The following is a 15,123-nucleotide window of genomic DNA, read 5'->3' as shown; positions in this document are numbered from 1 at the left end:
CTGCCTGTCCAATCGTTCAGTTGGAGGGTGGGCGAAGAGGCCAAGTGGCCTTTGCAATTTTGGCGAAACCTCATCCACAGGCGGGATAAGGTTTCGACCAGTGATTTAAAAATTTTTAAAAACTTTTAACACTCATACTTAACATGTCGCTGCTCACGTGACAGAGTCACATGAGGGGACATGTTTTCATTATTTTTAATATTTTTGTTTTACTGTTAAAAATCTTCAGATACCTGAGGCAGCTCTGCGCCTCAGGGAGCTTTCACTGAGCGCAGCCCTGCACATGCACACACTTCCGTGCTCGCGCTTCTCCTGCCCCGACCCCAGCAGCGCTGAGTGCCACAGCATGCATTTCATGCTGGCTAGCCATTAATTGGCCAGCCAGTGTGTAATCCACGTTGGGGCCTGATAGCGGGCGGCTTTGCGACCGTTCCCGGGCACGCATGCCCGACGAGGGCAAAATTCTGCTCCTAGTTTTGGAAGTCTGCTTTATTTATTTTTCAAGCATTCTGTCAATCATTAGTGGTAAACCCTTGATATGTGTGCACCGAGCCACATTCCAGCCTCATTACATGAGACGCTGTTGTTCTTCCTCCGAGAGGTTCTGAGATAGTTCTACACCCATGTTGAAACTGCATAGTCTTGCTAGCTCAGAGTGAAGCTATTCCGGGAGATTTTTTTCCTCCGAACATGACGACATCATTGATTGACTTTGGCCTGTCATTTCTAAATCCATGCACATCCCACCACCAATGGTGCCAGCTGTGCCAGAATGCCCCTCACCAGGATCATTCATCATTTTAGGGTTTTTTTTTTACATCTGTGTTATTAGCTATTAAAACTATTAGATAGTTTTCTTCTAGCTATAATCTAAGCAGCACTGCTCCTTTTACCAAATTACTCAGCTTGAGTGTCTCTGAGACTCTGAGTCAAGTCTCTCGACGGAAAGCTTTCTAAGCTGAGCTTTTAGACCTTTTAATCAATGCAATTTTTCTATCCCAGCAGCAAAGCAGGAAGCCGGAAGCTCTTACCTCAAGTCTCGGCCTCTTGGGACTTTCTTTTCAGCTGGGATATGGGAAGCCATTAAAGCTTTCCAAGTTGGGCTGGATTGGTAGGTATGAATTTTCCAGGCAGGCAGGGGCAGTTGGAAGTTTTGACAGTTGCTCTTAATTGCTTGTTCCTTAACCTCCTGGCTGAGCTGTCTTCTTCGTTCTCTAACTACTCTCTTTCAGCATCAACTCAAGGTCGGGTTGACTCGAGGATCGCTCGCTCTCAGGTTCAGCGCTGGCCACCGGCAGGAAAAAAAATAGGCAGGATAGCAAGCAGCAACATTCATGTGCCCAGATGCGACATAAATGTCCTACGTCATCATGCTGCACCTGCAAATACAAGCATCCATCACCACTCAGTTAAACGGACTCTATGGTCACCAAGAGTCAATTAATGGAATCCTATCGTTTTAAAATCTCTTGGACTGCTTTTAATAGCCACTGGGAGATTGAAGGTGAATCTGGTAGTCTCCTGGGCATTCTGGGAGGGTTGGCAACCTTAATCAGGAAGCTGATTATGGAATTGGATCTATTATATAATCATTTCCCTCACTGCTGAATCTGTCCTATTTATACTATGGGGCAGGTCCAGCAAGAAGAGAATAACACATGCAGTTACTCTGAAGACACAAACAAATATATCCCAGGAAGCTATAGATAGGCCGCCTGGGCAAGGCAAGAGGTGAGCCTGAATCAGAGCAGAAACCGAAAAAAAAACCAACCCAAATTAAATACAGCCTGAGACAGCTGCTCATCACTGGGGCTCCCTTTCCACCACGGGCTTTGGTGTCTCTGCCAGCATTGGTGCTGGGTCATATGCAGAGTTGTCTATGATGGGACTTTGCACATCTGCAAGACAGAATTGTTCGACAGCCTCTCTGACAGGGATGATATTTACGTTGGAGAGATAACAGGTAAACCTGGCTTTACAGGGGCTTAACAACGACATGCCAATTCTGAAAGGCATAGCTCCAAGAGACCTTTGTTGTGATCTTTCTCCTATGACATTTACACATCAAATGTGTTCTTATCTACCCAGCAGATGTCTATTCTCCAGTCTATGACTAACATATTCAGAATAGGTAAAGAATTTCCCCCCTTGATACTCAAATGCAGCAATGCTTCACAGTCTTCTTGGCTTATGGTTAATGACTGCTTCCATTTTATTTCGAATTACATCACAAGTCTGGTGCCGTTGTGAGAACGAAGGAACTAGAAATAACATCTTCAAGTGGGAAGTTAAATAATCACCTGTGTTGAATTTCCTTGGGGCTTCTCCTATGCTATGACTTGAATCATGTCCTCCTTCTATCATGTTTCCTTCAATGAAAAATTAAAGCTATTCTGTCCTCATTAGGCACTTTCACATTCAGCTTTTATGGGATTCTGCCGTTGGGTAATTTTAGCAATATAAATGCAGAAGTTGGCATACTGATGTGGCACTCCCACAATCTGAACTTCAGAAATGCCAAATACAAAGTCATGTTAGAATTTTGAACACTCACAAAACTTGTGAAGATTCTGTGTAGAATTTGATGAATATATAAGAATACACAATGGAAGGAATCTTATCAGCAAAGTGGTGATTTCAGAGAGTGGGAAAATTTTAAATTGTGCATGTTGGGTCTTCTGCCCAACACACGTCTTCCCTCCAAGTGATCTTGCCAGAGGGGGCTTGAGACTAGCATCACCTACATGCCTGGAGTGGCAGGTAGCTAACTATCAGCAATTAAGCTGCTGGGATCTTACTGATGGCAGACAGGCCCCTTGCTGAGGCTGAAGCCTGGTAGGCAGCCTCCCAGTGGGATGCTGGGGGCCAACAAGGCCTCTTTCAGTCCCTCATCCTCTAGAAGCCATGGTGCCTGAGGCCCAGAGGCAAGACGGTGGAAAGGGTTGCCTCTCCACAATGATGACGTGGCAGTTTATTTTTAAACGTTTAAAAGTCTTCAGAGGGAGCCCCTATCTTGCGGCCTCACGTAAAGCAAGAGTACCCACCTCTCCCAGTGGGTTTGCCAGACGGCCAAGAGCCTCAGGTGCTCCCATTAGCCCTCCAGCATGCACAGCCCGCAGGTCATCCTTAATTGGATGGTGAACACGAAGGCAGTCTGTTAATTGGCCGACTCCAGGAAGATCATGAAGGGTGGACCTTAGAACCCATTAGGGTTGGAACCAGATATGGCCCCGGCTCATGTTTAAAAATGAAGGCGATAAGATTCCACCTAATATTCCTTCGCAAATTGTATTCTTGGAACAAAATTACTCCCTTCTTTCTTGAAGGTGCTGACTGCTGATTAGTACTTGTGGTTAGGAAAATAGCATTAGAGAAACGTGAGGACATTTATGACTAATAAACCATAGAACCATAGAAAAGTTATGAATCAGAAAGAGATCATTCAGCCTATCATGTCAGCGCCAGCCAAAAAGAGAAAAAAGAAACTAGCTGCTCATTTTAATCCCACTTTCCAGCACCTGGTCCCTAGCCTTGCACGTAACAACACTTCAGATGCAGATCCAGGCACCTGTTAAATGAGTTGAGTGTTTCAACCTCAACCACCAACTTAGGCAGTGAATTCCAGACACCACCACCCTCTGGGTGAAAAAGTTTTCCCTCATGTTCCCTCTAGTCCTTCTATCAATCACCTTAAATCTATGCCCCTGGTAATTGACCCCTCAACTAGGGGAAATAAGTCTTTCCTGTCTACCCTATCTAGGCCCCACATAATTTTGTACACCTCAATTAGGTCACTCCTTAGCCTCCTCTGGTCTAAGGAAAACAACCCTAGCCTATCCAATCTCTCCTCATAGCTGCAATTTTCAAGCCCTGGCAACATTCTTGTAAATCTTAATAAGAGTAAGTTATGGGACTGGGTGTATTTTTTCACATTAGTATAGGTAACAGATTCAAATCATAACAACTGAGACCCCATAAGGACCTCCTTACCAAGCTTGCTATGCTTCATGAGTGCACTCAGATAGTGAATGTCAGGGAGCTACTAAACTGCAGATGCCATGAAGATCCTGTCCTCATCCCACATACATACACATGGTCTTTCTAGCAGGAATCACCAGAATAATGCTCTGAATCTGAATTTTTGGCTTCCTTCATTTACAAGAGCTGAGAGCAATTTTTCCCTCCCGGACTGAGATGAGTTAACATTCACCACAGATCAAGGACTGCACCAGTCAGAGCACCTTCAGGCTTGCATAGCTCAGTACTGCACGAGGTGGCCACACAGTCCGCAGAATGTTGGGGAGGGTGGGGACCTCAATGCAATGCAAATTCAAAGATTAAAGAAATAATGAAAGGAAATCTCTGGCTTCGTTACCCCACTGCCCTTTTGATTTCTTTGCATGCCTGAGCCATACTCTTTCTATAGCTAAGCCCTGATTTATAGCACTCTGGCCTGCTCCTAAAGCTGGACAAATGCAGATAGGTGATGCTTATCCCTTGCAATCACCCTTGGCCATCCCTCAGGAATAAGCTAAGACTGGGAGATCAGCATTTTAGGACATTCCACAGCCAAATGCGATTACATTTCAGATCATGATGCAAGGATAATGCTTGGGTGTAGTCACAGCAGCTGGAACAGTGCAGTACATTTAGTATCACTTTTCAACCCTGACATCCATGTGCTGAATCACATACTTGGTGCAAAATTAATTTTTACGTACTAAAAGGAATTACCGTAGAAACAGAGTTGTGGCCAATCTTGGGCCGAGAGAGAACTGCATAATATGGATGCCTTCTCATGTGTTACAACAAATGTACATGACACTTAATGCTTACACTCTTGCACTTAGGTGGTATAGCAGCATCTTTTAGTTGTACCTGCTTTTGCTTACCACACTCACTAAACTCACACACATTACAATGTAAAGGCTTCTCATTACCACCTCTCGACATCAATTAGGAAAGAGGCAATAAATGCTGGCCTTGCCAGCGATATCCACATCCTGTGAATGAATAAATAAAATCTCATGAAATGGTGGAACAGAGTTGAGGGGCTAAATGGCTTTCTCTAGTTTCTATGTTCCTATCCCAGCCTTGCCAAGCAACATTGGTTTCATGTGCAAATTGATTTCATTGTCCTCACATTCAAATGCCTCCATCAGCTTACCCGACCTGACTTGAGTTGATCTTCTCAATTCACATACCCACAGGCACTCTTTGTTATTCTGTCATTGGATTACTGCTTGCCCCTAGCTCCTACCGTCCTGCCATCAATAGCAATTTGTTCAATAAATTAATGGGAAATAAAATTGGATAGGATGTAAAATGGGTTACGGTTTTGATATTACTCATTTTGCATTACCGCTGAAGACTAATTTGACATCCATTGTCTCAAAGTGCTTAAGAGATTGGTAGAAATAAGAGTTATTGACGATACCGTACTCTCACTTCCTTTTAGTTACTAGCCAAACTTCCAAGAAATATCCTGGTCATGGAACGAGGCAAACAAGACCTGTGAAAGAAGTGAATCCTATTCTCAACTAACTATTTAAAAATACGTATGTATCCGATTGGGAACAAAATTCAAGATTATAATAATCAGCAGAAGCTGAGACAGCCAAATATCACATAGGAGGAGGTACCAACAAGGTTCTTAAAATTATTATTGAGGAACTTAAATGAAGGCCTAAGGATCACACAGTGCAGGACATCATTCAGAGTTGACAATGGCAGGAGAGAAGCAGACATCAAAGAAGTAAATTGTAATCAGACGATGCCAAGCTTGAGTTTTCAAAGTGTGCAGAATATGCAGAAAAAGGAACTCCAAAGGCATAAGGAACTCCACAGTTCTAATGTTCTTGAAAAGAATGATGGATGGAAAACAGTGATGTTTCTTAATGTCAATACAGTAAGAAGATTAGGAGGAAGGAAAATTATGCAGAACTGTGTGTTTGTAGTGTGTTTGTAGTCGAAGAAGAACATGAAAGGGAGCAATGGTCCCAGTGGTAATGATAGAGAGGCAAGAAAAGTTGCCATGGAAAAAATTGCTGCAGGATTGTGTAGGCAAAAGCAGGTTAAATGACTTGCCCTATAAAACAGACAGGATATGAATGTTGGCACTGTCTGAATAAGTGCTCAGAAACCTCCCAACATTAGTAGCAATACTTCCCCTCTCCTGTGAAATTGTCAGAGGCTTACTGTATTAATAAATGAAAAGGGAGAGCAATTCTACATCTGTATGGGTTGCACTAAACTTATTCTATCAACTGGGATTTGGGAATTATCTGAATAATCTTGAGTAAAAGTAACAGACCAGCCAGAGAGATGTGTGGTGCTTTATTGTGAGCTTTTCTACAATCAAAGCAGGTTAAGCTGTTGTTATCATCCTGTGGTTGACTCTCTGAAGTCGCAGTTAATTCCCTTTTAATATGGCAGGGGATTATGTGGCGCAATGCTAAATAATTTTTAAAATTCTTCAGAAAATGTAACTACAGTCTCAATTGTTCATGGCAGACACATTTATGTTAATGAGATTCACCTGCTATAAGTGGTGAACAGTAAAACCGAGAAATGCAGACTAAATACGTAAGGATATGTAGTAGACCATATGGCATGTTGACCCTGCTCCGCCATTCGATAAGATTATGGCTGAACTTTACATCAACTTTACTGTTTCATGTTATCCTGACCGCCCTAGATTTCCTTAGTGCCTAATAAATCACCTCAGCTCCGAATATAATCATCGACTGAGCTTCCACTGCTCTCTGGTGTACAGAATTCCAACAATTCACAACTCTCTACGTGACGAAATCTTTCTTTATCTCAGTCCTAAAAGGCCTCAGTCTTTATCTTGGGACTATGACCTCTAGTTTTAGATTCTCCAGCCAGGGAGGAAAGGTCTCTCAGCATTACCTTGTCAAGTCCTATAAGAATTTTATACGTTTCAATGAGATCACCTCTCATCCTTCTAAACTCAAAAGAATAAAGGATGTTTCCACTCAATCTCTCCCTCAGGACAGTGTCTCATCCCAGGAATCAATCTAGTGAACCTTTGTTGCACTCCCTCCAACATATGTATATCCTTCCATCAATATAACCAGCAACTTGTATTCATAAAGCGCTTTTAACATAATGAAATGTCTCAAGGCCCTTCAACAGAGCATTACAAAAGTATGACACCAAGTCACAAAAGGAGGTATTAGGTCAGGTAACCAAAAGCTTGGTCAAAGAGGTAGATTTTAAGGAGCGTCTTAAAGGAGGAAAGTGAGATAGAGAGGCAGAGAAGTGAAGGGAGGGAATTCTAGAGCTTATGGTCTAGGTAACTGAAAGCAGGGCCACCAATGTGATTAAAATTGAGGATGTGCAAGAGGCCAAAATTAGAGGAGTGCAGATTTCTTGAAGGGTTGTGGGGCTGGGAGGAGGTTACAGAGATAGGGAGGAGCAAAGCCATGGAGGGATTCAAAAACAAGGATGAGAATTTTAAAATGGAGATGATTCATTTGCTTCACCAGGAGCCAATGTAATTCAGTAAGCACAGTGGTGATAGGGGAAGGGGACTTCCTGTGAATTAAGACAAGGGTAGCAGAGTTTTGGATTACCTTAAGTTTAAGGAAGGTAGATTGTGGGAGAACAGCCAGGAGTGCATTGGAATAGTCGAGCCTAGAGGTAACAAAGCCATGAATGAGGGTTTCAGCAGGAGAGAGCTGAGACTGGGGCAAAGTTAGGCGATGTTGTGGAGCTGGAAATAGACAGTCTTACAGTCTTAATGATGATATGAATACGAGGTCAGAAGCTCATCTCCGCAACAAATGTGACACCAAGGTTGCAAACAGATTGGCTTAATCTCAGACTGTTGCCAGGGAAAAGGATGGAGTTGGTAGCTAGGGAACGGAGTTTGGGGCAAGAATGAAAAACAATGGTCTCCTCAAGATTTAATTGGAGGATGTTTCTGCTCATCCACTACTGGATGTCAGATAAGCAGTCTGATAACTTAGCAAGAGTGGAGGAATCAAGAGAGGTGATGATGGATGTTGTCAGCATACATGTGAAAACTAATGCTGTGCTTTTGGATGATGTCATGGAGGGGCAGCATGTAGATGAGAGATAGGAGAGGGCCAAGGATAGATTCTTGGGGGACACCAGAGGTAATGGTATGGGAGCAGGAGGAGAAGCCATTGCAAGTCTTTTTTATTCATTTACAGGATGTGGGTGTTGCTGGCTAGGCCAGCATTTATTGCCCATCCCTAATTGCCCTTAAGAAGGTGGTGGTGAGCTGCCTTCTTGAACCACTGCAGTCCCTGTGTAGGTACACCCACAGTGCTGTTAGGGAGGGAGCTCCAGGATTTTGACCCAGAGACAGTGAAGGAACAGCAATATATTTCCAAGTCAGTATGGTGAGCGGTTGGACGGGAACTTCCAGCTGGTGGTGTTCCCATGTATCTGTTGCCCTTGTCCTTCTAGATGGTAGTGGTCATGGGTTTGGAAGGTGCTATCTAAGGAGCCTTGGTGAGATTCTGCAGTGCATCTTGTAGATGGTATACACTGCTGCCACTGTTCGTCGGTGGTGGAGGGAGTGAATGTTTGTGGATGGGGTGCCAGTCAAGTGGGCTGCTTTGTCCTGGGTGGTGTCAAGCTTCTTGAGTGTTGTTGGAGCTGCACTCATTTAGGCAAGTGGACAGTATTCCATCACACTCCTAACTTGTGCCTTGTACATGGTGGACAGGCACAAGATCCTCTGGCTTACGTTTAGATAGATAAGAATGGAACTAGATTGGGCAGTCCCACCAACTAGGCAACATTCCTTAATAAGAAGATCAGTAACATATACATGCAGGTGTGGTCTCAGGAAAGCATTTTACAATTGAAGCAAGACTTTCTTAGCCTTATACTCCAAGCCCCTAGCAATAAAGGCTAACATACATTGGCCTTCTAATTGCTTGTTGTATCTGCATGTTAGCTTTCTGTGATTCATGTTAAAGGATACCCAAATCCTCTGAATACTAGCATTTAGTAATCTCTCACCTTTTAAAAATTATTCTGCTTTTCATTTCTTCCCACCAAAGTGAATAATTTCACAATTTCCTGAGACCACACCTACATTATATTAAATTTTTCACCTCCTTGTGTAATCCAATATCAGTTGAGCACTACTTCCCAGCCCAAAACTGTATTGTGACAGAATTTTCTAGCCTTACCGTATCCATGTAGGTGTCATGAACATGCTCATCTCCGTAACCTCCTCCAGCCCTTCAAACCAATAAGACCTCTGCATGCTTCCAATTATGGCCTCTTTCACATCCTTGATTTTCCTCACTCCACCAATGACAGCCTGGCCTTCCTATGTCTAGGAAATAAACTCTGGAATTCCCTCCGTATACCTCTCTGCATCTCTACTTCTCACTCTTCCTTTAAGATGCTCCTCACAACTAACCTCTTTGACCTGTCCTCATATCCCCTTAAGTGGCTTGATGTCAAATTTGACTTGATCACATTCCTGTGAAGTGGCCTAGGACATTTTACTATGCTAAAGGTACTATATCAATGTAATTTCTTGGCTGTTTTTGAGTGTCAGGGCAATAAAATGCGAGCCCTACAATGAGTAAATGCATGTAATATTTCATATGCTTCCAATACAAATGCAGTATGTACGTCCCCATTTTAAGTAGCTCCGCTTTAATGTCAGTCGGTTAATAGGGCCAGTATTCATGCTTAGCATCAGGAGTTTCGTTTTAGCATTGTTTCATGCTGGGTCTGACATAGGGTTGCGTGACCCGATTGGTGCATTTTGGAGTAGCCACTCCAACTCCCTGATCTTCCCAGTTGTTGCTGATCTTCCCTCTTGCCAACCCTCCCAGTTGTTGCCGACCTTCCCTCTCGTGACTCTCCCTCTCACCACCTCTCCAGCTTATGCTTACCTCTGCAACCCTACAACTCGAAGCTGCTCTTCCTACTTCTTGCCATACATCTCTTGAGCCCTCATTCACGGCGAGGGCTTGGGAGAGGGAGGTGGTGAGCGGATGGGTTGGTGATGGGGAGGGTCAGTGAACAGGATTGTGTGGCAAGCAGGAGGTTTGGTGAGCACAATTGTTGGAAACAGGAAGTGTTGGGACTAGGAGAGGTAGCAAGTCAGAGGGTCAGGGAGCAGGAGAGGCAACGAGCCGAAGAATCAGGAAGCTGGAGAGGCAGCAAGTGGCAGAAGCAGCGAACCAGAGACAAGTAGAAAGAGTTAGCATATTTCTTTAACATCTTAAATGTATTTAAAAGTTATTTCATTTACAAATTTAGCAATACCCTGCATAAAGTATTTCAGCTTACAGAGTACAATGTTTAATGTTCTTTCCTGACAAGGAAGGTCCTACAGAACCTAACTACAGCTTTTACATTGGTTGTAATGAGAAAATCTGATTCGCTTAACATTGTTTCATTTAAAGTTGCACTTTTCAGGAACGCAACTACAACGTTAAGCAAGGATCTACTGTGGTGGTAGTCTGACTACACTGCAGTATTGAGGCACACAGCTCCTGCATGCCAGGTGAATAGCTTGCAGCATAAGCCAAAAAACATTTAAGAAACACTTCAATTTGCCTGAAACCAGCAAAGCTTTTAAAACATTAAACATAGAGGATTAATTAATTACAGTGATGGTGCAACAACAAGGTGTAAAAGGTTTCCTGAATTGCAATTATTACATTGTAAGTAGTAGCTTTAAAATTGATTTCTATGGTGATGGAAAATTATCTGGTATAGACTGTTTCCCACCATTAGCATGGGCTGTATAAGGCATGGATCAGCATAAGGCATTGGTCAGTATCACGTAAAACTAAATCCTGGACCTGGAGTAGTGTTGGGTTCAGATGAAGGGCCTCTGCCAAGTGGCCAGCTTTCATATGTGAATCCAGACAGTGAATGCTGACAGGCTATTCCTACTGCTTGGAACATAATAGCCAAGTCCAATCTTCCAAACATATGCAGTTATAGATAGCGATCAGGATGGAAGGCCTGATTGATTGTTCACATAATTTGTCCAGGAGCAGTGAAACCAAGTGCAGCAGCACCCTTACCTGCCACCCAGTGATCAGTTAACTCAATGTGCGAATTGTGGATTGTAAAAGGAAGCGGTGACCAGGGACATAACATTTGTATGACTGTAACACATTAGAGAGAGAACCTAATGCACAGTCACCAGAGAAGCTTCTGTCTCATTCTTTTCTTGCATTCTCATTCTTTTCTTATGCAGTAGACATGGAAAGAAATGGGTGAACAGGTCAGGACCAATACCACCATTCCCAGATCCTGGCTGCAATGACAAAAAAAATGACCTTATCAGAGCTGCTAAGGAAAATTTTCAGCTTCACTGCTCATCAGTAAATGAGTGGAGCAGATTACTCACCCATTATAATTACTGTTTTAATTATAAATTAAAATTGGGCTGCTTCTATAACTGCTGGCAGATTAGAAACGTCAATTTATCCCTAGGCAGCAGATTCAAAACCTACTCCCTCTTCACAACTCTTACTCTGAAACAGCCCTGCACCCCCACAATTATCTGTCAGCATTACCAATCCCTTTCTCCCAGCCTGCTAAGCATCTCCTCTAATCATAAAGGGGCATGTCATTACACCTCCGTCTGCACACACTCAATACCTGCTAATGCCTTTAAAACTGGAACAGATATTGTTTGTAAATTAGACTTGGATTCATTCTCACATTTCTGTCAAGCTCTAGGATACAACACATTAAATGTACTTTCTTTGATTGAATGACCCAGTTCTTGCCCACACTCAGTGCTTCTCCCTTTCAGCTGCCCTGCACACCTTCACAGTCCTTTCATGGGCCACACACTAACCCACTCCCAGTCTTCTTGCAGAACTAGCTTGTACAAAACAGAAAAGAGATTTGAAGAGCAGGCAACATGGCAAGCTTCCAATCGAATGTAGGATGCCACGATTGGCACCAAAGATAGAGGAATTGAACACAGCCTTGAAGATCGCAAGGCTTAAAGCCAAACCAAGGCCTATTTTCCCTTCCAACTCTCCAGCATATGCACATTTGTCTAAGTCAATAAAATTCAAAACTATTTTGAAATCTGTGTGACCAAAGTGTTCCTGTCATACCTAGTGACTTTGTAGTGTTAGGTGGCATGAATCCCAAAGGTCTTGAGGCAGACTTGGTTTATCAAGCTTGGAATACCTGGGGCAGCTGCTGCGTTGGAAGGGGTTCAGGTGATGGGAAAGGATTTTTCAGTTACTGCGTTGTTCAGCTACTGCGTTGTTCAATGAGCTGCTGACAAAGAGCTCGAGCTGCAGACTGGTGTTATACCTTCCCACTTCTTCACCATTCATGAAGTCATCTGTGTCATCTGGTTGAAGGTTATCATCTAATGGTAGTTTCATGTTCTGCTGTAGAGCAAGGTTATGCAGCATACAACAAACCACTATAGTATGGGTCATTCTCTCTGAGCTGTTCTGGAGGAATGTTCTGCATATAGGGATATCAGCCAGTACCTCAGTGCCAGGAGACCAGCTAACAACTCCAGCTGAATCATTGGCGGTTCATCTTCAGCTACAGTTTGTTGTGTTTCGGACTAGTCCATCTTTTTATGCAATCTGGAAAGACTATTTTTGATTTAATATGCGAAAATCTGTTTTTATAAAAGCAAACATTTGTTTCTTCCACTTACTTCTGTAATTGTTACAATGATAAAGCGCTTTGGTGAGACTACACCTGGAATACTGTGTACAGTTCTGGGGTGGAATCATCCCAGATTTGCACTAAGTGCGGTAGTGGGTGGGTAAAACGTTTTACCCGTCAGCCGCAATGGCAGCTTTTCATGCCGTATTGTCCCAAACCCACCGCATTAATTATGTATTCCCGGGAACACGTCGCTTCCATTGCAGGCGGGCTCTCATTTGCCTGCCACGTCATCACGTCACCGCTTCATCACACCAAGTGCCATATTTAAAATCCAGCCACGCACACACCTCTCAGTGCTTCCAGCCCATGACTGCTGCAAAGATGACATGGCCCTGAAAGGCAAAAAGACTGCAGCCCCCAGGTTCAATGATGCGTCCCTTGAGTGTCTTTTGGACACAGCGGAGGATCGGCGTGATGTCCTCTACCCCCGCTCTGGCCGCAGGATGGGCAGAAACATCATTAATCAGACTTGGGAGGTGGTGGCTGTGGTGGTCAGTGCCAATGCCCTGCAAAAGAGGACAGCTACAGGATGAATGGTCTCATCCATTCCACCAAGGTAATTCACTCTTCTCATCACTCTCAACTCACAAACCTATCACATCCAGAAGGATCTCACACCTCAATGGATAACACCACTAACTCTCACACACACCCTCACATCTCCATCAGGCTCATATCCTCTGGAGCTTGCGTCCTCACTCTGTCCATGGCTCTGCTCACCACACAAACATTCCATGCATTTGTCCTGCTCACACTCCCTTCATCTGTTAACATGCAGGAGAAGCCTGCTCACATCAGCTGGATGATGTCCCAGACTGGGGGTGGAAGGGCCCCTCACTCACTTTGAGGAGCGTGTCATCGCACTGACTGGTGAGGGCATGGACCATGCCTTGGTGACAGTGTGGTCGGCGGCGAACATCCTCATAAGGATCTGGCACCACATCACCCCTCTCTCAATGTAAATCTGAGTTCTCTCTCTCCTGCTTTTGACTCTGCTGTCATGCACTAATTATCTCTACTTTGGTTCTCAGGGAGCTCTGCCGAGCAACGGACACCCTCAGCCAGCCAGTCCCTCAGCTCCATCCACGTCCTCACCTCAGCTAAGAGAACACCTCCTTCACTGAAGAGCTGGAAATAAGCAGCCTGGAAGACCCATCACAGCGTTTACCCACACCCTTCACCAGTGCAGAGACACACACCTCGGTGGAACCTACATCTAGATCAGGCTGGGCTTCACAATCTGGTGGTCACCACACGGACACGTGTCTGCAGCAGTAGGAGGCAGGTTCGTGCAAGCTCCCCGGCACTCGGAGGACTGCTGGGGATCAGGTATCTGTGAGGTCTGAGTCAGATGATGAGCCTCTAGGTTTGGCCTTCCAACACATCCTGGAGAGTCAGAAGGCGTGAGAATATCATGTAGATCTGTTGGAAGCCCTCAACAGAGTGGCACTCAAGTCAGAGGAATGTGTCCACCTGTTCTCTGATGAAGTGGTGCCCACATGTGCGTGTATGAAGGTCTCCATGGGAAGGATGGTGAACACCATGGAGACCCTAGTCCAGCAGGAGAAGATGTGTGCAGACCTGCACTCCATTGTGGGAGCAATGGGTTCCTGCAGTGGCAACGCGAGAGGGAAATGGGGCACCTCAACATCCGTCCCGGGTTCCTTCCCCTCAAGGAGTCAGGCTGGAGCCCCCGGGTACCCGAAGGGAGGAGGATGGGCAGCTGGACAGCCCTGGGTCACCCACTCAGGAATCTCAGAGGCTGTCCTCTCCCTCCAAGTCCCCTTTGCCTGTGAGCTCCCTAACTTTGCCCTCTGTCACCGCAGAGGGAGCAGCTGGCCAATGAGTGATTCTGGAGGGAGAAGTGTGTGTGTGTGTGTGGCAGGGCCTTTCGGAGCCTTGTGCAAGCACTCACCCATGCATGCGGATCCTTCATATATCATGATCACCTCAATGTCCTTACCATTTTGAATGCTGCCTGTTAGGGTTCACTTTCAGTTGTCCATCTGAGCTGACCTGCATCTAAAGTCACCCAATGATCACACTCCCATGCAGCATTTAATCTCACCCACCACAACTGTCGTTTCACGTTCAACGTGGACAGCATGGTCTGGATTCGCATTTTCCCAGCTCCCCTGCTTTTCCCCCTCCCGAGGAGGCAGTCATGGATCCAGCAGATCCCTCCCTTGCATGTCCTGGACATCCAGAATGGATCCATCAGATCCCTCCCTGGACATCCCCTCCTCCGGAACCTTTCTCCCCTTGGAATCCCTTCCCCCTGGAACCCACAGAACCATAGAAAAGTTACAGTGCAGAAAGAGGCCATTCAGCCCATCATGTCTGTGCCAGCCAGAAAAAGATGAAAAAGAAACTATCTGCTCATTTTAATCCCACTTTCTAGCACCTGGTCTGTTGCCTTGCTGGTTACAG

General features: G+C 44.7%; 1 protein-coding gene across 5 annotated transcripts in view; it reads right to left on the bottom strand.

Moving 5' to 3' along the window:
* The window catches only part of LOC144684763 (oxysterol-binding protein-related protein 8-like), a 222,066-nt gene that overhangs the window by 79,468 nt on the left and 127,475 nt on the right, over positions 1-15,123 (bottom strand). Inside the window, exon 1 of one of the 5 annotated variants that reach the window (XM_078548959.1) lies at positions 11,061-11,077. The exons of the other annotated variants lie outside the window; for them this stretch is intronic. The gene's annotated coding sequence lies outside the window, so the exon portion shown is untranslated. Of the gene's footprint in view, positions 1-11,060; positions 11,078-15,123 lie in introns of those variants that run through there. 5 annotated transcript variants of the gene reach the window in all.

This window comes from Cetorhinus maximus, chromosome 9 (genome assembly GCF_964194155.1).
Source record: "Cetorhinus maximus chromosome 9, sCetMax3.hap1.1, whole genome shotgun sequence".
In the NCBI taxonomy this organism is placed as follows: Eukaryota; Metazoa; Chordata; class Chondrichthyes; order Lamniformes; family Cetorhinidae; genus Cetorhinus; species Cetorhinus maximus.
The sequence above is the reverse complement of the archived record's forward strand: the minus strand, read 5'-3'. Positions and strand labels throughout refer to the sequence as shown.